The 19,225-nt window shown below is 38.9% G+C and overlaps 1 pseudogene; it reads right to left on the bottom strand.

Moving 5' to 3' along the window:
- Window positions 1-7,180: 7,180 nt before the first annotated feature.
- Window positions 7,181-11,807, bottom strand: LOC147449400 (EG45-like domain containing protein pseudogene; annotated as a pseudogene).
- Between the last annotated feature and the right edge of the window lie 7,418 nt (window positions 11,808-19,225).

The raw sequence follows: 19,225 nt of genomic DNA, 5'->3' as shown, positions 1-19,225 counted from the left end.
TAGAAATAGCCATCCTCCCAAAGGTTGGCATTTGTGACTCCAGTAGTGAAACATTGTTGTGACGAACTTTTCTCACTCACATGTGTCATCTTTTGGTGAAAACTCTATAAACAAGAAAATTTATAAGCTTGTCGTGTGTGGATAACGTGATGGAGGAACAAGGTGTGTGATGTTAGTGAGCACCATAAGCACCAAAAGAGGAGGGAAAAGAAGGAGGGGGAGGGGGGGGGGGGGAGTTTTTGGGAGGGAAAATAGAAAATAAAAAGTGGACTTCTAGTGAGTGTAAGTCAAATACGTAGTTCAAAAATGTTTTTTTTTAATAGTCATAAAGGTTGGGGAAAATAAGTTTGTTGAAACGAAAGTCATTTATTGGCTATTTGTTTTGCACATGTTTTATGATGTGCCACCTCCCTTTTTCCGGCTCTTGCATTTGAAAAAGGCAGTGAGAAGAGAGGACTTTCTAGGTCCGCTCCCTATAAGGGACTAAAAGAAGGTTAAAGAAGCCTATGAAAAAGTAGCCTCATGAATGCCCTAATTATCCCCTAAACCATACACAAAATTAATGTTAATCCATTCAAATTAGGGATTCTTACATGGACTATGCAAAGTCCATATTTTGAACGAGGATTCCTTTGGTAGGGGAATCGTCCATAAGATGGGAAACAACTTTGCTTCATACTCCAATGAGAGGTAATGGTTGTATATCCATTTGGAAAGTCTCCAAAATAGGTTCTTAAGTAAATGGATGTAGTCCTGCCTCTATAGGCAACCAACTTGGCCCCTTTTATCTTGCTATAGAAAGTAAATAAATATGATCCCTTTGGTGAGGTTGTTGTATATATTGACTATAACATCTCATCCTTTTATTCCCTACCTCGTGCATTTGAAAAACCAACGCTAAGAAAGGTGCACTGCCTTAAATTCTTTCTTTGTTATAGGACTACATTGTGATTGTTGTGAATTCTTCCAATATGTAGACCAACCAAATATCTGATGTTGGGAATATCTCCACATGTCATACCATCATCATAAGCCCTTCTTGACATAGCTTCACCATCCCATCATCACAAGATCATTTTCACACATTGTTGACTAGAGATGGTAGGGACTTGTACAGTTTAGCACAAAATCTGAAGTTTTCTACTTAGTACACCTAACCTATCTAATTTTGTTCAAATGTTAGTTTCTTACACCCTACCTCCAGTGCAATGGATATGATGTAGGTTTAAGAAAAAAATGAAAGCTAATGAATGTGTTAAATTTTGTGCCTTTAGAGATTTTGAAGAATATTCAAATAGACACTGCCTATGATATTGGGTAGCTTATATCAAGGCCTAATTGGAAAAATCTCTAACCTTTAGATTTTTCAAGAATAAGAAACAAAATTTTCTTGTCAATCTATGTATCTCCTATTTGATTGGTAACCTTATTTATGTTAAATATGTATAATAACTAAATAATCCTCTTGATTGTACACATGCTATGTTTACATGTTTTTGAGTGAACCTCTCAAGCCTACAATGCACTTCCACTAGTCAAAAAGAGTAATAATATAACTCATTGGTTCCAAAGAGGATTTGTAAAAATTTTAACTCTCTTTTTGTTGTCCTAAGAGCCCAATAGTGAGTTCTATCTCTCATTGTAGGTAAAATTGAAGTGAAATTCATTGAACTAGAGTGAATTTTATATATTATACTAGTAAATCACATATCTAAGTCATGCTCGTTGATTGTTGCAAGGATGATTCATCGTAGCTAGCTCAGAGCTGACTTGTGAAGGGCATGTGGCAAGCTTTGGTATGTAAGTCTCTAAATGAGTCACTATATGGCTACTAGCATACCACACATTGTCATGCAATTGAAAATATCAAACAAATTGTCTATACAACACTATACTAGCATTTCATCAAGCAAACAATCTTGAATTGCCAAGAAATTTAAAGAAACAATCACCTAGTTACCTACTTATACAGGCAAGCACACAAATCACAAAATCTAAAAAAGATTAACTTTTGGGTGCTTAGTGCTTCAAGCTAGGAGCAAGGGAAAACCAAGGAAATGCCTTCAACCAACCTTTTTGTACAAGATTCTATGTAGAACCTATCCTTTTCAATAAATTTTTTTACCATAGATAAGAGTCCTTGATTGGAGTGAACTGATACAACAATCGGGCATTAAAAATAAGACTAAGAGACCTAGAATTATCAATAAGACTTAGGATGCTGAAATTGATTACTCTTGTGCCACAATCTACTTCAATAGCTAAAAAGGAGCTATCCCAAAAAATATTTTGGAAGCACGATCATTAAAAAAATTCTAACGAATACAATATCTATTACATATTGAGATTTTGACTTGTAAAAGCTTCCTACACATCATTCTTGAGTGTTGCATTATTCATGTAATTAACACATTTATACAAATTAACATAAAACAAAATTATGTCATTGAGCTACTTTAAAACCTTGCATATGAGCATTAGTGTTGCATACGTTTCCCTCATATCAAATTTTATAGAAATACCGTCGAGAAATACATCACTCTTTTTGGCACCGGGTTGGAGGTTGGAAATATCAAGTGGATACCCCTATATAGTATCATGACAAGATTCTTGTCTTGCATGCTTATGTGGCATGAAACCATTAAAATATTGAATCCATTGATGAGACATCCCAAAAGTTGAATAGATATTATGTACAAAGGTCTAGTATTAAGCTTTAAGCTCTTGAAAATTTGAACCATGGTTAATTAAGTGTTAATTGGTCTCTAGTTATTGCTTCCCACTCTCATTTCTTTTCTTTTTCGCTTGATTTGTGAGCTCTTTGAATTTTTTATCTATGTGTGTGAGTGATTAATGAGTGAGTGCACCGTTGTCCTCTTGATGTGAGATTAGAGACTAGGCATTGAGTAGCATTCTATATTCGCATTGCATTCCTTTCTTCTTCTCTCTCTCTTGATTAGGATCCTCTTCTTGCATTTCTCTTGACTCCATGCCTCCATGCACTAGCCGGGTTTCAGTCCATCGTTTTGACATTATCTTGGTAGATTGAGCTATGCTATGATCCGTCAAGATTGGCACCGTTTCCGGGGAACGATCACCTAAGATAACAGATCTATTAGTGTGTAGAAGTGCCATTAACCATCAATCAAAGTAGTTTAGGTTTTAGATTAGGTGTTGGTGATGGTGAATGGTTGATTTGTGATGATTCCAGTGCACCTATCATAGAGGTAGATGTCCCCCCCATAGCCTACATTTGAGGAGATTGCTCACACACATGACCATGATAGAGTTTTGTGACATGAGGCTATAGTTTTGACAAGTGACACGAGTACTACGATGAGAGATGAGCACCAATTTCTAGCGACCACTTTGTAGAGCGATATACCCATGCTAGTCTTGTGTGGTGAGAGGGTGGAGTTGTACATATTTCATAATTTAAACCGGTCAAGTTTCTTTCAGAAACTCAAGCACTTTGTTCATCCTCCCACACATCAACTAGTGCGAGTTATGCCTAGCCCAGGCATGCCATGATCCTTAAAGACAAGTATGATGCAATATATTTGGGGATGCTTGAAATAGACTTACATATATTGACAATTGCGAATGTAGGTACACACGAGAGTCTATCACATATTGTGAGCTACCTTTGAGTGTGAATGTCATGTGTATGTTTGCTCAAGATCCTCAAGATCAACGGTATATAGATGCATTGATCATGCCATCTATGTGTTGATTGTCGGATTGAGATACACACTCAAACCATTGATTGATTGAGCACACTATAGAGCTAGACTACCTACGACATCTCTAGCCCAGTCAGGTCATAGATCACCTCCTAGACCCATGAGTGATTGTGATCCTCCATAAGAGATTCCTAGGTCTATTCCACCACAAAGTGACGTTTATAGCTTAGATTAGTATGAGACTATCAACATAGAGTTGACATGTGTTGCTCACCATCTTGATACCGATGGATTGAAATTCGGCTAGTGCATGGAGGCATGGAGTCAAAGAATGTGCAAGAAGAGGAACCTAATCAAGAGAGAGAAGAAGAAGGGAATGCAATGCTAATAGCATGCTACTCAATGACTACTCTCTAATCTCACAATCAAGAGGATAACGGTGCACACACTCATTAATCACTCACACACATAGATCAAAAGCTCAATGAGCTCACAAATCAAGCAAAGGAGAAGAGAAATGAGAATGAGAAGCAATAACTAAAGACTAATTAACACTTAACCATACACCATTAACACAAATGACATAAAGATAGAAGAAGAAGATCACTTAACTTTCCTTTGCATGCCATGGAAAGAGTGGAAGCACAAGAGAAAGCTCCACTATATGCATCACCATATCACCACCTTCTTTGCAAGCTCCAAGAGTGAGATAAAAGGTGGAGATGATGCGTGTAGTCATAATTTTCACTTTTATACATAGGACATAAAAAATATGTCCGACCATCCATGAGATGCATGTATAAAACTGTGTGCATCTCTACAGCTCCTAGGCATCATGGTAGCATCAAATATACAATTTGAAACTCATTTAAAGACCATAAATACATCAAAAGTGCATATACAAATGATACATTTGTTAAAAACATGAAGCAATGTATGCAAAAAATAGCATCACTCAAGGTCATATGCTACTTCTTGTTGGCACTGCTAACAAAAGGTTAGTAATTTGGGTGCAATGATGCTAGTGTGGGGCATAGAGAAAATGGTCGCATCAATTGTAACACACCATAGGTCAAGGTTCATGGCGACCTCTAGGCCCAACTTAGTAAGAACACATTTCTAGCTTATGGAAGAGAGGGTGTCACAGAGCATTGTTGCAACTCATATCGTCACAACAATTCTGTACTAGTTGTTCTAATATGTTAAACCTGTACCATGCAATCACTCTCAAGCAAAACGAGAGACACACAATGTACATGTACGGGAAACTAATTGATGTGAAGTTCTTCGGGATTTACTAAGGGTTTTCTCAAGGTATCATGTAGGTTTATGGGAGGGAGGTGAGGAGGTAGGTCATAGAAGGGAAGAAAGGTGCATTTTATAAAGAATGATCTCATATAAAGGGGCACATAAGGGACATTTAGGGCATGCCAACGACATCCTCTACTTATTAGATCTCATATATAGGGGTACATAAGGGACATTTAGTGCAAGCAAGCGACATCCTCTACTTATAAGTGAATTTCTCGTTTTCTTGGTATGGACCATTCCTTCTGTAAATTTAAGTATTTGAGCATTATTCATTGTTTGCTACTTAGCTTCTCACTAGCTATCTTTAGGCGCATGTATCTACATGTCATAATAATAAGTATATGCTATTCATTGTCTTGGTATGCGATTTGATTTGAATTTCTATTTGATTTATCATGAACTCAAGTCATTACAAAGAGGTTTTAAGGATCAGTACTTGTATGATGCAGGGTGGTATTCTTTCCCTTGGTGTTCTTAAAAAGTATAATTAGGGTGAAAATCATGTATCGTTATGTTGAGTAGCTTGAAATTTATGATTTTATATGTGTTGTGTTAATTATCAAAACTATTTTTGATAAATGGACTACAATATAGGCACAATGTTGTTCAATCAAAATGTTGATACACAATGTCTATCAATCAAAATGTTCTACCTAGAAAAATTCAAAAACTAGTGGATAGAAAGATAGTAGATGTTCGTCTTTCATGTAGGTTTACATAAACATGGGTAACTTACTTTTGTGGAAAAAAAATTATCTTAGCAAGAGAAACATGTGAGAAAATGAAATGAAGAGACAATTTTGTTTATACTGACCAATCTCAGGGGTTCACTATATATAAACCCTTCATATCACATGAGTTCAAGGTCTATTTTAAAACTTTTTTTTTAATAGATTTTTTGTGATTAAAAAAACCCCTTTTATATTCAATTTATGTAGACCTACCCTTTTGTATGTTACATAAGGATAAAATTCAAGGGTTAAAAATTGCTTATGTTGAACTCACGTGTTATGTTAACATATTTATAGGTGAAAACCCCCCCCCCCCCCCCCCCCCCCCCCCCCCCCCCCCCGCCCGCCGCGCGAGTGACCAAACACGTTCATCAATTAGCAATGGTAGCAAGGCTATCAACAATACCAAGGTTGGTTTTTGATTATTTATTACAAACATCATTAGTCTCTGAATTTCATGAGAAATAACTCGCCTTGCTTCACATTCAACCCTCCATTAGGTTAAAAAAACACAAGAACTTGTTAGTCCTTGAATATGTAGCATCACATAGAGCTACCATAGTTAAGAGCTCGTTCAGAGCAAGAATGATCGATGGGAGAAGGTAGAGATCTTAAAATTACATGAATTAACAAAACATTATGGTATTATTACCTAGACTTGTAATGGGCCATAAATAGTATATATTGCTAGTATTTTACTATTTTGAGCATAACTTTTCTAGATGATGTTATGAAAACTTCATGAAACTTCTTAAGCATGGCATCAAGATACTAAGGAGTCTTTATACTTGCTTTAATTTCTTACTATTTTTTCTCAACGTGTATTGTATGTTGGGCATTTTTGTGTATATATTGTATATTGACAGTTTTCACCCAAAAGTCCGTTAGAGCTACAAAAGTGGCTTCTGTTAATAGGATTAGTGTCAATTCCCATTTTACATTGCTCTTTGTGGGGAGCTTTTTCACTCAAGAATTTGGTCATTTGATGACCAACAAGGGCATATAATTTTCCTTTCTGTTGTATTGGCCGACGTAGCAAATGCGTATGTAGTGGTAGATAAATCCCCCCCAAGCTAGCAAGCTTACATCCATGGATTCCATAGCTTATGTGTTACTCGAAGATGTAAAAAACTTAATTAATTCCAAAAACAATTCAAGAATTTCTTATAAACATAAATATTTATCGAACTCGTTGTCTAAATATGTCACTTTGGAGTTTCATAAATTAACTCGCTAGAAAATTATAAGTTCTTTAATAATGATAGGTCTATTGAGTGAATTATCAATGGGCATATTATATTTATCAATTTGCAAAGAAGGTGATGCATATTATATTTATTTACCTCAAAGAAAGCATACTTAAGGATGAGAAAGGCGCTTATGGATAATATGAAAACTTATGTATGCTCTTCATGTTCATGTCCTACAAATTATAGATCTAAGAAAGAAAGTAGCTTACCAATTGTAATTGATGTTGATTTTTCCAGCATCTACGTTTGCAATTCGAGAGAAAGCTTGCTTGGAGAGGTCAAATTGGTTGGCAGCACAACCGGGACAAAGGTCCACTACCTTTACGGTGATGGACCCCCCACCAGTGCAACCATTACCGGTACATGAAATTTGATACATATTGCCACATGCCACTTTATTGTTGAAGATAGCACTGCTTGCGGCAGCAATGAGGGGTCCAGAAGGAAATGGGCTAGTGTCATATCCATAGCATGAAGAAGCTATATATGTCATATCCACAATAAATATAAATAAGGATTCCATATAAATATACAATTTTTTCCCCGTTCAAACTTAGCTTAGACTGACAGCACCCACTCATGCATGTATGTTACAATTTTTTAAATATTTTTTTCCCGTTCAAACTTAGCTTAGACTAGTTTTAGCTCTCTCTCTCTCTCTCTCTCTCTCTCTCTCTCTCTCTCTCTCTCTCTCTCTCTCTCTCTCTCTCTCTCTCTCTCTCTCTCTCTCTCTCTGCATGCATGAGTAGGTGATACGATTTTTGAAAAGCAAATTGGAGAAGAATCTTGGGAGATCCGCAGAGTCTGGACTGCATGGAGAACTCTCTCTCTCTCTCTCTCTCTCTCTCTCTCTCTCTCTCTCTCTCTCTCTCTCTCTCTCTCGCTTTAGAAAGGATGAGAGGGGTATGTCTTTCTCTGCGACGCTAGACTACATGGAGAACACTCTCCCTCTCTCTCGAAAGGATGAGAGGGGTATGTCTTTCTCTGCGACGTTGGATTGCATGGAGAACTCTCTCTCTCTCTCTCTCTCTCTCTCTCTCTCTCTCTCTCTCTCTCTCTCTCTCTGTGAAGGATGACGCTTCTCTTTTGCAAGGGAGGGGTATGTCTTTCCCGTCCTGAGGCAAGGCCTATCTGTGTGTGTCTACGCCAAGCATCTACCTAGGCTAGCAACCTGGGAACAATGTTGCCAATTAGGTCCATGCCCATCCTCTCTGTCTCTCAGCTGTCCCGGAGCATAAGCTTTCTCTACCATGCAGGTCTTGGGGATTACATGTGGATCTATGCAGACAAAGGGGCAATGGAGAATGGATGGGACAGATAGAAATGGGTCAAGAGAGGGTACAAGAGATGGTACAAAGAGAGAGGGGTTGATGCGTGAGGCACAGACGATCGAGGAAGGTCGATGAAGGGCGCTTAGCGCACTGTGAGAGGAGGTTTAGGGCACGGCCGAAAATGGGGAGGTAAGGAATCTCTTGAGAAATGATTTTTTTAATAGTAGCGCTAGTCGTAGTAGTAGTGTCAACGATTTCAAAAATGTCGCTTATAGATGGAATCAATAAATGATTCCATCTCAGCAGCGAAAGACAATGGAAGGGAAAATTGGAAAGCAGAGTGAACCGGAATGGAAAGCAGTGTGAACCGGCACTTCTCTCTCTCTCTCTCTCTCTCTCTCTCTCTCTCTCTCTCTCTCTCTCTCTCTCTCTCTCTCTCTCTGTCGAGGCAAGGATGAGGCCTCTCCCGTGTGATGTGTGCAGGGGTCTCTCTTTCTCACACACACAGTCTCTGTCTGCCTTACGTTTGGATGCATGCCGGAGTCTGGACGGGCAACCAACTTCTCCTGCGCTCCACTCAAGTTGTTTCTCACATTGAGTAGAGGAGAGTTGCTCGTGAGGGACTGTTGGAGCTCTTTGCTGGAGACAACTCTCTCTTCTCTCTCTCTCTCTCTCTCTCTCTCTCTCTCTCTCTCTCAAGAAATCTATTTGTTCTTGTGTGGAAGAATGCTTTGCCATAAAGCATCTCCATGGTATCAACAAAGATAGATCACGCAAAAGGTGGTTTGATAAAGAATGTCAAGATGCTCGAAAGTCCTTGATAAATCGTGATGCAACTATGGACAAAGACAACTATCAAAGTCATTTGCATACATACAAGGCATTGATTCAAAAGAAGAGAAGAAGATGGGAAGTAAAGCAACAAGAATTTCAAGTCCAAGAAAAGACACATGCATGTGGAAGATTTTGGAGAAAATTGAGAGGCAAGCGGGTTGAGAATTTTGGTAACTTGAGTCTAGTGGATATGTACACACATTGTAGGCAATTATATGAGCAAGCAAATACTGAAAAAATGCCATTTTATGGTTCACTCCCATGTATGCCGTCTTTTTTTACTATTGAGGATGTATGCGGTGGACTTGAAAAGTTGGCCACTCGCAAAGCGGGAGATCTTCAAGGTATCAAGCCGGAGATGATCAAATGGATGGGAGATTTTACCCATGACTGGATGTGTGATATGTTCAACCTTGCACTTCAACATGGTATGCCTTATGATTGGAGTACTAATTGGGTTAAGCCTTTGCATAAAGGAGGGGATGTAAAGAATGTAAGCAACTACCGGACTATAATGATTGGGTCTCTTATGGCAAAGTTGTTTGGGTGCATAATGGAGATGAAATTGAGTGATTAGGCTGAAGAGAATGACAAGCGTGCAAAGGGACAAGCGGGTTTTTGTCGATGACATAGCACCATCGATCATCTTGTCACTCTTCGTGTTCTCATGGAGGAAAGTCGGTTGAAAGGCAAGCGATTGTATTGTTGTTTGTGGACTTTAAGAAAGCCTTTGATATGATTCCACATAACAATTTGTGGAGAAGGATGGAAGAACTCCAAGTGCCAAGTGAGTTTATGCTTGCGGTTTCTCGAATCTATGAGAAGGTGATTTGTCAATTGCGCATGGGAAGAGAAATTTCAGAAATTTTTGTAAGCACTATTGGGGTTAAACAAGGATGTCCATGGTCACCAACTCTCTTTGGTCTATGCATCGATCAATTGGAACAAATGATACTTGACTTTATACAAGAAGAAGGCATTGAAGAGGTCACTATTTGCAATGCGGTAATCATGCTTTTGTTGTATGCGGATGATGTAGTGCTTCTAGCACACACTTTAGAAGATGCACAAAAGCTTATGGTTGTCCTTGAGAACTTTTGCTTGCATTGTGGGCTGATTGTAAATGAATCCAAAACAAAGGTTATGCTTGTGAAAACCAACCATAAGGAGAAGCCATGCATTGTGTACAACAACGAGACACTTGAAGTTGTTGAGAGCTTTAAGTACCTTGGCCTTGAGGCTCCATCCAATCACAAGTGGCATGAATGTGCTATGCGTCGTTTGGAAGCGGGAAAGAGAGCATATTATGCATTTGAGAACATGTGTAATGCGGGAAACATTAAGTGTTGGGTTCTCAAGAAGTATCTTTTTGATGCATTGGTGACACCGGTTCTTCTTTATGGAGTTGAAGTGTGGGGCGGGAGCATCTCAAAGTCTACTTGGAAAGAGTTTGAGAATGTCCAAAAGCGTTTTCTTACAAATTTTCTCCAAGTTAAGACACAAACACCATATATGCTCCTACTTCTTGAGTTGGGATCTCTTCCAATTGAGGTTATGGGCATGGAAAGGGTTGTGTAGTACATGATAAAGATGCGTCAAAACCCCTCACATCGACTTCCTACAATTGCATGGGAAGCAAGCAAAAAAGTTCAAAAGACGCATAAAAGCAAGATCTTGAGCACGGGATGGATGCAAGACATAAAGAAGTGGTTTGGGAGATGGGATGCATTACACTTGCTACATGATGCTTCAATTGACTCTCAAGTGAATGAAGCTTTTCTACAACGCCAATGTATTACGGCTTGGGAGAAATCCGGTGGGTCACGCTTCATACATTACACCACCTATATTGCCCCCAACTACAAAACCATGTTCTTCGTTGAGAGAGGAAACCGTACTCACACTTACATGCTTGAGCCTATTCCCTTGTCCGCGATACGCACTATCGCAGCAATTCGGCTTAGCTCCCATTTCCTTCGATGCGAGATAGGGCGTTGGGGCAAGAAGAGTCAAATCGATTGTGCACATTATGCTCACTGCAAGTTCGAGAGTCTGAGTACCACACACTACTAGAGTGCTCAGCTTTTGATCACATCCGAACTTGCTTCTCTCACATTTTCAGCCATAACTTAGACCTACACACTTTCCTCTCCCAGCCAAAGTGTGGGCTCTCCATTGCGACTCTCATCACTACAATTTTGGAGCATCGAGAGTCACTCATCAGCCATACACATACTACATCACGTGTAACTTTGGTCCCATAGGTCATATTTGACCTCCGAGGACGATAATAAAATCTATCTATCTATCTATCTATCTATCTCTCTCTCTCTCTCTCTCTCTCTCTCTCTCTCTCTCTCTCTCTCTCTCTCTCTCTCTCTCACACACACACACACACACACACACACACACACACACATGTGTCCAACGCCCAGCGGCGCCTGTGAAGAGCCACAGAGGCGACAGGGGCATGAGGTGGAGATGGCTGCCTATAGATCGAGGTAGGAAGCACCTTTGGATTTTTGGTGGGAGGGGTATATTCAGAACTAATAGAAATTCTTTTAAGTGTTACCATTATGCCTCCAGTATAGCACGTACGCGTGTAGACGTCATAGTAGGTTGCAGTGCCGGACGCCGCCAAACTGCTGCGGGGAGCAACGCTACAAGGCACACCACAACGAGCAACAACAGCACCGTCAAAGCAGCCTTTGAGCTCTTTGCCATAGCCATCACCTGCAACTTAACTCTCTCTCTCTCTCTCTCTCTCTCTCTCTCTCTCTCTCTCTCTCTCTCTCTCTCTCTCTCTCTCTCTCTGTGTGTGTGTGTGTGTGTGTGTGTGTGTGTGTGTGTGTGTGTGTGTGTGTGTGTGTGTGTGTGTGTGTGTGTGTCTGCCTCTGCTTGCGCTAGCTATTCATATCATATGTATAAGTTATGGTATGGTCTCCGTAGATAATGACGTGGAAGAATTGTAGATGACTTAGGACTCTCGCAGAACTCGCTCTCGAGTCTCTCTGGTGACTGGTCCCGTCCTCACATCCCTTTTACAACCCTTCCCTTTGTCAGCCAGAAAGTCACATGCAGCAAAAGGAAAAATGCAGCCTAGATTTTGAGATTTTTTTTTGTAAAATTAGCACAATCTACCAAATCCTACCAAATTTTCTCTCGGAGAACCCATAAAAAGGAACTGTGTATGGTTGCAAAAATGATTTTTCCCGAACGTAGTCGTCTGTGGGTGTTTGTGTGCATGTGCGCACACGCGTGCATGATAGTATATGAGAGAAGGGGGGGAAAGGAATGGGGTGGGGACAATCTTGCAAGAGATCAAAGTATCAGAGGACTCAGCTTGAACTCAAACTTACTTATCCAAGAGGGAAGTGGATAACTAGTTATCACACTTGTATAAATATTTCATTTTCCTCTTCTTAGGCCATGCTCACACCGCGAGCCTGGCAGTAGTTGGCAAGGGTGTCAACTGGCTCCATTCACAAGAGACGGAGGAAAGAAAATATATTCACTTTGGTACAAGATTTTCTTCCAACGAATCAGCGATAGCCCAATGGTAAGGTGCTCATCGTTTTCCTAGCCATTGTAACTTCAAGTTGCATGGCCCGCATTCATGCAAAGTTCACGGCAACATTGCATTTCAAGTGGGGGTCTCGCCCAACTTAGTCTAGTGGGTCCGAAATAGTCTCTTTTTTTTTGTCCAATAAGTGTGTGCCATCAAGGACACATGCACCTTGCTATTTCTATGTCGTCACCCTGAACCCGGCCAGCTTAGATTGGGCTCACAATACCCCACCCATCTCATCTTTTTGCACGTCAAACCAATGAGGAGAAGCTCCCAAAAAGAAGGGGTTCACAATGTCCAAGTCCAACTCTAGCCCATGATTACTTGGCATTTTGACTCACTTGCTTGGAGAAATGTTCTAGCATGGTCATGCAGCCCGCATCTCCCCAAGGGGAGGAAAAGCGAACCTTAACCAATTAACGTGCGTTTTGGTTGCGACACTAGAGCTTGAGTGCATGAGTAGTGTGAATTGCAAGACTGCCCAAGTTCATCCCTATTGAAATTCTTGATAGAAAAGCTAATTGTATCTTGCGCCTGCTTCATGGGTAGTTTAAACAGAGCCTTATTTTGGTATGTGCGCATAGTGCACATGCGCGCACACACACACACACATACACATTATTACTGTAATAGCTCCTACTATTACATTTAGCTTTGAACTTTGAAACTGGGAGCACACGCACACGTGGTCTTTTGAAAAAATATTTACTCCCTTATAAATTTTAAAACTGAGACTTTTTAAAAATAAAAAATTTTCTTGATTTTCAATACTTCTCTTTACCAACTTGTTTTAAGCCAAAGACGGAATAGAATGCTCACAACAACAGGCTCAGAGGAGAATTTGTTTAGCTCCTATTGCCTCACATTATGAGTGGACAATGTGTTTGAAGGAGTTAAAACTCACGAACTAACCAGCTTGGTTATAACTTAAACTTATCCTCACTAATAGCACCTTGGCACTATTTTTTTCTTGTAAATCTCTTCGGTCTCGAAAAACCTATTATATTAACTCCTATTGTCATGCATCTCTATGGACTCTAAACTTGGATTTTTTTATAAAAAAAACACACATTCAAAACTTTGCCATACACACACACACTATCATTATATTATTACAATTTTATTTTTTTTAGACCCTCGGCTACCATTTCTGGTAGAAAATTCGAAAAGGGTTTTCCTTTTTTACCTCGAAATATTTTTAGTGGATTTTTTTCATTGAGTACATACTCTTTCACCTTCAATTTTCATCCACTTATGTAAGGATAGTGCATTATTAAAGTTTTTTTTGCATCCTATACTAATGACATGGCATGTCTGCAACCTACACTCGCTAAAGCGGCTTTTGTAGGATGGGGTTATTAAAATATGCGATGCCCCTACATGCGCGTGCACACACACACACACTTTCTACCTACTGTATAATTTAGCCATGGTGTTAAGGACAACCTCAGAAACAGATTCTGTCGTCGTGTTGCAAAATTGCTTTTGGAGCATCTGCTAACATAGTCATACACAAAATAACATATTTTAGTTTATCTAAACACACACACACACACACACACACACACACACATACTATGGAAAACTCACTAGCTCATTGCTATTTAAAGGGGGTCTTATGCTGCAGAACTTCGCTCTTGAAGCACTCAAACACCATTACATTGTGTGCCTATTATTGCCCTACTTAAAGATGTGTGTTCTAAGCTCTACAAGCACTTACTTGCTATGTGCACGTATCCGTTTTAAAGTATCAGTTTGAAGCACTTGTCTGCTCGCAAGCCTTGAAAGGGGCATACATTATTTTTTTCTTACTAGCCAACATATTTGTGTTTACCAAAAAAGTTGCGGATACCGTGCGACTCACCTAAAGAGATTACTAGCTTGGTGTTGTCTTAAATGACATTCTCCTTCAACGACGGATTTCATGGCGGAAAAACATGGAGAGATGGAAGCCATCAACTCGTCGTCCTCCTCCTCTCAAGTGGAGTTTGTCCTATTTTTCAATTGATGTTGTTTCTCCCTAGGGATTTACTCTATTATAACCCATGCGGAATATTAGATTTCTAAGTTGTTGATAAATCAATATATAAGCAATTTTTGGGACACAAAAAGATTGGGCATTATTAACCCACCAAACATAGAAATTTTCTTCTTTTAATGCAATTTTTTAAAACGTATGGGGCTAAAGGCCAATTTTGCTCTTTAAATTCCACATGGGAAAGTTTTTTTGAGTTGTCATAAGGGCTAAAAATCGATACAGATAACTAAATTAAGTATTATACTGTGTAACTCTTATGTACTGTGATTTGTTGCATCTTGCTATCAATACGTACTATGAAATTTAAAAGGTCTACCTGACATAGGCGTACATAGCTCGAGACATATTTTCTTATTGACTTTGAATAGTTTTTGAATGCTTGGATAAGAGGGACATGGATGAGAACTTTCGGGTACATCCTATACCCTGCATTCCATGACTAAACAAAAATGCTAATGATTTTTTTGTTTGCATGATGGTTGCAGGTAAGGATTTCAACTTCTTTTATCTTTGCATTCAAGTGCTATTTGACCAACTTTTGATAGGGAAACTTGTACTGCTGCTATTTCATTTTTACTTCTTAGATGTAATGACACATCACAATTCCATTTCAAATGTACATATGTTTTTATTTTTTAATATGTATGTAACCACTTTTATTCATCTTTGTCATCTCTCTTTTTGAATGTATTGTTCAAATTGTGTAAAATATATAGATTAACATCCCTCTAGGTAGTAGAAACTTCTATCTTCAATAATTTGCAAATGATACAAATGCTATGGTACACAAAGATCAACAATCCATTTAATTCTCCTTACAATGTCTCAATACCTTTTGTGATGCTAGTGGTTATGTCATTAACCATACCAAAACGAGATACAAATCCTCTTTAGCTTCTATCCCTAAAGTTGTAACAAGTGCAGGTTGTTATCAGATCATGGAAGGATAGATCTGAAGATTATTGGGAATACATGACATGGGCTTCAAGGTCTCATTAAACCAAAGATGGGAATGGATTCTCAACAAAACCAAATTAAAAATCTCTAGATGGCATGGACATCATACTTCCCTGCCAAGCACAACATTTGTTCTCTCAATCATTATTTAATTCCCTTACTAATCTTTGTTTTGTCATGTTGGTAGCCAGCTAAATACCATCTCATAAGGCTTTCTCCCTTTCTAAGAATTTTCCTTGAGGAGGAGACTTGGACTATCCTAAAGTATCAAAAGTAGCTTGGGAGATTATTGCTTACCTAAAGACAAGAGAGGGAATTTTTCTACTTAATCTTAATCTGATTTATTGTAAATTGGCAGGTAAATGGGTACTGAGAAGTATAGAATATTTTTGGGCTCTGCTACTGAAAAGAGGTTTGAGCAAGTTCAAGTTGGAGGACTACAAGGCCTAGTCTAACCTCAACATTAGAGATCTGATCTTTTCTCCTCTTAAGTGTACCCCTACTCGATCCAAGCTTATCTGTATTTTGGCAGTCCCGTTAACCAGCCTCTAAATTTTTTACTAAGATGTTTTTTTTTCGTCAGGATTCTCCATGGACTGGTTGCTTTGTAGATTTTTGCAATCTTCCTCTCTCTAGAAGAGCTCACAAATGCCTAAGGCTAGAATCACTAAGTGGGGGGATCTATTTCAAGGACACAAGATAAAGAGGGTATCCACTTTGCAATGGCAGTTTAATATTATCTAGTAGGAGGCAGTTTGGTGTATCTCTAGGTTGGAAACCATCCTCTCCAAAGTGCAATTACTTGTTGCTAGGGCTGACATTAGCAAAGCCCAACTTGTGAGATTGGCCAAGGAAATTTATTGTAGGTTCCATCATGGGGGAGTGTGGATGAGGTTCTCAAGAAATACTTGAACTAAAAATGGAAGATTCATTGGAGCAGTAAGCAATGGACTTACAAATTTAAATGCAATTGGGCATATCCCTTAAATATCAAACACAATTTCTTGTTATGGATAATAATGCACCAAGTCTTGTGGTCTAGGTATAGTTCTTTTAGACTTGGAGTAAGTATTGCTATATGCACCATATGAAAATTATACATGGATAATATTCCCCACATTTTATACAGTTGTCCAGCTTTCAGGAAAATTCTCTCCTCTGTCCACTTATGTGTAATGTCTATTACATTTAGCAACATGGAAGCTAGAGAACTTTTGCTTGGAAACTATAAAGGGTTGGATATTCCTCTTTGGAAAATACAGAGAGGTGTAATCCTAAAGTTTTTATGGATTTACAGGAATGCTTCAATGTGTTTGCCTCCCCCTCCCCTCATCCTCGGCTTCATTATGCAAGGAAATAAAAGTGCGCTCAGACTCTTTACAGTCAATAACTACAATGCAGAAACTCCTTAAGTGGTCTCAATGGAGGACATGGATTTAATATTTACGTAATGACTTCAAATTTTGTGTGATCACAAGGTCTTATTGACACATTTACATGATCACAGTAAACATGATCACACAGAACCCGGTTAATGGTGACCTGCAAACCCACAAAATTATCACCGGGCTTTTCAGTATCCCCAGCGGGCCCGTCGGGGTTTATCATTTTCCCTACGGGCCCACCGGGGATACTGAAAAGCCCGACGGGCTGTCAGCGTTATATATACGCAGGCCCGATCGGGCCCGCTGGGTGTACTAGCATCTTGGTTTCATCTTCTGAGAGAGAGAGAGAGAGAGAGAGAGAGAGAGAGAGAGAGAGAGAGAGAGAGAGAGAGAGAGAGAGAGAGAGAGCGCTTCCGACCGCCTTTGCAAGTACGTCGAGAGGAGAGACGAGAGAGGGAGAGAGGGGGTCGTGTGGGAGCGTGCTCTGCATCACAGTGTGGGGCAGCAGAGCAGAGTACTTGACCACACGATCCGGGTATGTGTGTGTGTGTGTGTGTGTGTGTGTGTGTGTGTGTGTATGCGTTGTGTGGTAGCGTGTCTTTTGTCGTAGTGCGGGGCAGTAATAAGGTACCTTACCACACAATGGGAGTGTGTGTGTGTGTAAGCTGTTCTACGGAACAGTTCTTATCATGGGGACATCACCTCGGTGACGCGGGGAAGATGGTGTCCTCATGGTAAGTATTGGCTTACTGTATGGGTACTACGTCGGTAATGCGGAAAATCTAGTATCCTTATGGTAAGTCAACTTCCCTTCCCCTTTCCCAAAAAACATATGGGCATCGATCGGTAACGCGGCTATATGATGTTCGTATGTAGGCCATTGTTTTTCCTTAGATTCAGGTGGCACTCGGTCGGTAACGCGGCTAATAGAGTGTCGTTTGTTAAAAGCATATGTTTTTGCATAAATATGGTGTTTAGGTCGTTAACCCGGCCGTACGAACGTCATATAATTTGTATGTGCATGTGTAGTTAATTTTTTAAACATTAAGTATATGAAATACTTGGTCGGTAACGCGGCTGTGAAGAGTATTTCATATACAAAATGTATGAATTGTTTGATTTTTTTGTTTTTAACTGTCCATTTGAAATTCTATACTAGCTAATCATATTCAAAAGAATACTTTATTCATCAATCATCGCTATTTTAAATGTTCCATTTATATAGAATACTTTATTCATCAATCATCGCTATTTTAAATGTTCCATTTATATAAATTACATGTAAAAAAGTATTTGCACATAAATTTCATGTTTAATATTTGTTTTTAATCTTTTTAAAGGACTCTCAAGCATTATCGCTATTTTTAATGCTTCATTTACATAAATTCTCTGTAAAAAATCTAAATGCACACAATTTTCATGTTAATATTCTTTTGTATCTTTTTAAAGAGCATCCATTATCATCGCTTTTTGATTGCTACATTTACATAAATCTATGTAAAAAAATCTGTGAACACAATTTGCTAGTCTAATTTGTATACTTCCAATGTTTTAAATGTTTTTGAAGTTTTTAAGTTGGTGTGTGCCTTGTTTGAATTAGTATGTGCGCACAGAGAAAAATATAAGTTAAAAATTCAATATATGCTGAAATGTTAAAGACCGTTAACATGTATTGTTTGATCTGAATTAAGTTCTTATAAACCACTTGTTTGAACTGCTTTTTACACGTATAACAGATTGTAATTTTAAGTGAAGATTATATTCAATTTTTATCAATATTTCCTTTCACATTTGTTAAAGTCTTCAAGTGGTGGTTAAGAGTTTACTTGAGGTAGTGTGAGAGTGTTAGTGTCATTCGAAACCATGAATTTGTATTTGATATGTTGTTTTTGTATTTTCCAGTGCAAATATGACTCCAGATCAAAAGAAATGTATTATGTGTGCCATTCGTAAAGAATGTATTTTGGCAATCTCATCATGTGCAGCTGATCGCATACAGCAGATTAGTGAAAGTGATGTCTACATCAAAGACATCACTAGCACTATATGGGAGAACACAGAGCACTAGTTGCGACTTGAAGGCCAATACAAGTTGTTGCGTCCAGCTGAGATACAAGAATTTGACCCCCACCACAAGGTCAAGACAATGTTGGCCAATATGAAAGTAGGTTGCAGAGACTTAAAGGAAGATACCCCA

Source organism: Adiantum capillus-veneris, chromosome 10 (genome assembly GCF_014529385.1).
Source record: "Adiantum capillus-veneris isolate H3 chromosome 10, ASM1452938v2, whole genome shotgun sequence".
In the NCBI taxonomy this organism is placed as follows: Eukaryota; Viridiplantae; Streptophyta; class Polypodiopsida; order Polypodiales; family Pteridaceae; genus Adiantum; species Adiantum capillus-veneris.
Note: the sequence above shows the minus strand (reverse complement) of the source record. Positions and strands in the feature narration are given on the sequence as shown.